The sequence below is a fragment of the Punica granatum genome, chromosome 1 (genome assembly GCF_007655135.1).
Source record: "Punica granatum isolate Tunisia-2019 chromosome 1, ASM765513v2, whole genome shotgun sequence".
Lineage (NCBI taxonomy): Eukaryota > Viridiplantae > Streptophyta > Magnoliopsida > Myrtales > Lythraceae > Punica > Punica granatum.
Window position 1 is genome coordinate 26699797 of NC_045127.1, and position 5817 is coordinate 26705613.

Genomic DNA, 5817 nt, shown 5'->3' on the forward strand with positions numbered 1-5817 from the left:
CGGACCCGAATGTGGACTCTCGTCGGGGCCCGCATTGCGCGCTTTTGGATCGCGCGGCTTGGTGGGTGTCCACCTTCCCGTGGGGACGCGCGTCGGACACGTGTGAGAGAAGGAGTCGCCACTTATCATTTTACGACCCGAAGGTCGAGGGCGGATAAGTTATCCGGGTCTAGGGGTATGGAACACCTAGTTTGTCGTTAAGGCATTGATCTGTGCGGAACCGGAACCGCGAGTTCTTGGATTTACTTGTATCTGGGCAAGCATTAGACCGATTCGATTAATTCGACTCTCGGACCGTTCGCTCACCGATTGGAATTCTTACAGAATAAATGTACAAAATAAAATCCTTACAATGCTCTCGAAAACAATAAATACAAATTACAAAAGGGTCGAATTCCAGTCGTTTCGCGTTCGGTTATTATTCCACTCTAACTCACCGTGAGTTTAGGGAAAAGACCGAAGAACTGAAATTCAATGGATGCTCTCAGTGAATAGAGCGTTGGACCCTGTGAGTGTTGATTAGGGTGTTGAACCCTATGCTCGATGATTAGGGCGTTGAACCCTAATATTATTCGGCCTAGAGATCAGGCTCGACCCGCATGGCAAACAAGTGCGAAAAGATAACACGCAACATGTTAATAACAGACAAAGTGTTTGTTCTTGTCGTGTTTACGTGAATTAACAGATTATTAACCCATGGGTGTTTTTTTTTGCAAGCAAATGCCATATGCTAAACAATCAAGCATGTGCCAACGTTTTAGCATTCGGCTTTGTTTTGAGAACTTGACAAAAAGAGTCAAATCTCAGGTGTGTGGATTGCTTTTACAGTTGTTCTGTATTGTGACACTGAATTACCACTGAATTAACCAAACTCGTGTTTTGACTCTAGATTTGGAATCTAGAATTCCTCCTAACCATTATCTAGTGTTTGGTTAGGTCGAGTGAAAAGTTAATCCGCATTTAGCATGTTTTCTGACAGAGATAACCGTTCTAGTTACCCGAGTCTATGTTAGGATGACAGAAACTCATCAGTTAGATAAGAAAAGGCTATGCAGATGAACCTGCACCTGAACAGGTAGCCCATTCTTATCCCGTACTGTAGTGTTTCTGTCATGCTAACCCTAAGGGTGTCGCTGAATTGTGAAAAGACGATTTTACCCTTTATTTGAAAATTGTTTTTAGAAAAGGGGAAATATCGCAGTGCGGGCCACCTCGGCCTATAGCCGGTGTCAACCAAATCCCTGAATCGTCCAGGGTTGTGTAAGAACCCCGAAAAGCCAAAGAACCGGTCGATCTGCCCGGAAGTGATCTAGAAAGATCTTCTGTATCCTGACCTGAGCTACCTGGAATCAGGTAAAAACTCAAGTTGAGACACAGAAGCCCTTTCCAGTCGTCCATGCTACCTCGGACCGCGCGTTTCGGGTTTTGAAATTGATAAGTTTGAAAAGGGCACCAACGTCATTTGACGACTCGTCGACGCGAGTTATCAGTTAACGGCCAATTTGTGCAAACTTTATCAGTGTGAAGTGGGTTTAATCATGTGGGCGTCCCGATTAACCCATTTGTGGAATTAATGCTTAAGGGTTATAGCCGAATACATTAATTAGGAAAACGATTCGTGATTCGACGACCAAAATCAATCCATAACGATCAAGGATAATTCAGTTGAATAACCGACAATATCCTTATAACCGAATGGATCCAAATGAGTCCCCGATACATGAATCCATGCACGTTTATTTTAAAAGAGTCTTTAAACGATACTTTAACATAGGAATCATAAAGACGTGGAAGTAAAAAAAATTCACACCATCCGATAAACGAATTAAACTTGAGATAAGGAACTCATTCTTGACCCAAGGAAGGCCAAGAAGCCCTCGGCTTCATCTCATGAAAGGTGGCCGAAGGTTCTCATGGCTCTATCCGAGTCATAAATGATTTCCTAGTCGTGGTTTAATTGTTTTTCGCATGCTCAAACATCAACCGTGATAAATAACACTCCTTTTTAACAAAGAGCCGGTGTTATCACAATTTGTTTAGCTCATTTAAACATACAAACATTCACAAACGTGTTAGTAAAGGAAAGGATAAAATAACACCGGCTTCATGCGTGCAATAACGATAAAACAAGCTCGGAAACTAACTTGGATCGGCTAAGGAGACCGATCTTAACCCGGAAAGGGCAATTTAAATCTCAACCCTCTCATTTAGAGACTTGGCCGAGAGTTAGTTTGCCATAGTCGGGTAGGGATAGTCTTCTTTACGACGATCCAAGCCCTTTTCCGACATGCTAGCAAGTCATAAGATAGTGCACATAACGTAAAATTGCATGAAAATTGAATCTTGCAAGTGAAACATGAATGAAACACCATAATACTCCATAGCCATGCAAAAATATGAAAAGCCCTAACTCCTCTAAGTCGAGAATGTTTTACCTAGCCTCGGGATACGAGGAAAGAGTCGGGGAAGTGTTTGAGAGTCGGGTGACTCGGTGGAACCCTTGAAAGAGTATTCGGGTGCAAGGGTGGACGCGCACGGGTATGGCCAAGCACGGGGACGGGCGTCGGGCACGATGACGAGCGCCGGTCATGGGCACCGGTGTCAGGCACGGTGACAGGCACGACGAGTACTGGTGGCGCTGGTGACGGGCGCTGGTGACGGGCAAGGGCGTGCTGGGTGACGGGCACGAGTGTGCTGGATGACGGGTGCTGGTGGCGCTGGGCACAGGTGTGCTCGGTGACGGGCGCGGGTGGAGCTGGTGACGGGCGCTGGTGTCGCTGGTGACAGGCGGGGGCGTCGGACACGGTGACAGGCACGGGCGTGCTCGGTGACGAGCGCGGGTGGCGCTGGTGACGGGCGCTGGCGTCGGGCACGGTGACAGGCACGGGCGTGCTCGGTGACGAGCGCTGGTGACGGGCGCTGGTGGCGCTGGTGACGGGCACGGGTGGCGCTGGTGACAGGCGCGGGCGTCGGGTGACGGGCACGGGTGTGCTGGATGACGGGCGCTGGTGGCGCTGGTGACGGGCGCTAGTGTCGCTTGTGACAGGCGCGGGCGTCGGGCACGGTGACAGGCACGGGCGTGCTCGGTGACGAGGGCGGGTGGCGCTGCTGACGGGCGCTGGTGTCGGGCACGGTGACCGGCACGGGTGTGCTCGGTGACGAGCGCTGGTGACGCCGGTGACGGGCGCTGGTGGCGCTGGTGACGGGCACGGGTGGCGCTGGTGACAGGCGCGGGCGTCGGGCACAGTGATAGGCACGGGCGTGCTCGGTGACGAGCGCGGGTGGCGCTGGTGACGGGCGCCGGTATCGGGCACGGTGACAGGCACGAGCGTGCTGGAGGACGAGCGCTGGTGACGGGCGCTGGTGGCGCTGGTGACGGGCGCGGGCGTCGAGCACGGTGACAGGCACGGGCGTGCTCGGTGACGAGCGCGGGTGGCGCGGGTGACGGGCACTGGTGTCGGGCACGGTGACAGGCACGAGAGTGCTGGATGACGAGCGCTGGTGACTGGCACGGGCGTGCTCGATGACGGACGCTGGGGTGCTCGGTGACAGGGGCTGGTGACGCTGGTGACGCGTCACTGTTCACCCGAGAGCTCTAAGTTCACCCGAAATGACTAAAACGACCCAAAATGATGAGCAAACGACTTCAAACTAAAAATTGGGTTCAGAAATGGAATCCCTGGGTCCGAAACATGTCGTCCATGAAGTTTGAGGAATTTTGGATATAAGTCGGAATAGTGTCCGCTATGGATCCCGACCTAAACTCTAAGGATTTTTGGCTTGGTTTTCGGTTTTCATGAAGTGATTTGCTTGCTGCTGGTTCCTAAGAAGTTGAGAGCATTTTCTAGAGGGAGAAACTAGCAAGATCATGTGTGCTCCATGAATGATTAGCTTAATGACAAGTATGCAATATATATGTGAAGCTAATGAGCAATTAAGCAAAACAAAGCACCATTAAGGGCCTCATTAGCAAAAGTCGGTTGCCCTAATGGAGATGAGGATGAATGTCCTCCATGTATCTTGATGAGGAAGAGCCAAGAAGCATTAATGGAGGTGGAGTTAATGGCTTGAGTGTTGACTAGAAAGACCAAAGATATTTTGGGCTAGGTGAGGGCAAGAGAGGAAGAGGGAAAGGCCGAAAGTTTTAGGGCAAAGGGCGGTTGCCCTTGGGCAGCCTGTGGGTCCCACGGCTCGTGAGGTGAAGCCGGGAAAAGACTCGGGTCTCAATTGGTTGCGTATTCGAAGTTCGTGGTTCGAATTGAACGTCAAATTGTCGATATACGCGTGAAAACGGAGTTAATGAGCCCGAGATTGACATTTTTCATTGAGAAATGTCCCGGATGTGTGTGAGGCTCGGAAGCCGATTTTGCTCATTGCAAACGACCAGGGCGAAGTTGTCCGCTTCTGACAGCATATCTCGTATCTGCATCTCACGTTGGTCATTTGACATAAGTTGTCAGACAACGTGAACAGTCATCCTTAAGCCGATAATGCTAACGTGGGGCCGGAGACGTCCTAGGAGGCCGAAACTGGATTTCTCAGGATGACTTCTGAGTTGCTTGGGCACTCCGGAGATTACTGTAATCTCTGTTTGTCAAGGTCAGACCTCCAAGGACTTGAAGAGTGTATCTGAGACCTCTAAAGCACTGTTCGGGAGGTCTAGATGAGTTGTGTGATTTATTCCGACGATTCCACATTGAGCCTTGAGAAAGCTAGCATTGTGTAACGTAAGTTTCCCCACAGAGGGCCTTCGGATATGGATTTCCACTGAAAATGGTCATTTCCGCTCCTCTGAAGTTACTCGGGAAAGCGTGAAAGGTTTTGCTGTCTGTTTTGCCCAATTGTGAATGTCTGCTAGAGTTTTCTGGACGATGCGGTGTGAACTTCGTTTGCCGTAATTCCATCAGACCATTCTCCGGCTATGCTCTCTGAGAGGGATTATGCTTGTTTTGCCGTTCAGAAGTCATTTGAAGTGTCCTGTGTGACTCCAAGAGACACATCTGAAGCATTATTCATGCTCTGTGTGCTGATGGGGATGGCCGCGCGTTTGATATTTGGCATTAACTTTTCTCCAAGAAAACGACATTTTTGGACTTCCACTGAAAAAGTTGTCAGTATCAGAAAATTGTTCTGTATAGAGCAGATGATTTGCAAAATGCCTTTGAAGACATTTTCCATCTTTTTGGCACTGATGTGGATTTTTTGGAGTCCAATATTTACTATCTTCCGACGACCGAGCGAACTATCGAAATAGTACCGTCCGTGTGATATAATGAAAATGCCGGTTTTGGACATTGTTGAACTCTCTGGTCGCTCTGTTTGCCGTTTGGTGACCCCGGGAGTCCTTCTGTCATATCCATGGGTCATTTGCTCAATTTTGCCAACTTGAGTATGAATAGTGATTTCTTGCTCTGCCGAGCCGTTTTCTGTATTCTGCTCAAGTCATGGCTTGGATCATTGCTAATATCGTTGTTTGGAATGGTGAGCCAAAATGGGGTGCTGACACCGGCAAGGTTGCAAGAGGAGAGCGAGGTGGCTCAGTGAACTTGCGATGCCGAAAAGTAAACTAACACGGGTGAGCAGACCCGGCAAGGTTGCAAGAGGCACGAGCGAGCAGGCTAGGCGAACTTGCTGTGCAGGAAAGGATGCTCGCACGGGTTAGCAGACCCGGCAAGGTTGCAAGAAGAGAGCGAGGTGGCTCAGTGAACTTGCGATGCACAAAAGTAAACTCGCACGGGTGAGCAGACCCGGCAAGGTTGCAAGAGGGACTAGCGAGGTGGCTCGACGAACTTGCGGTGCAGGAAAGTAATCTCGCAC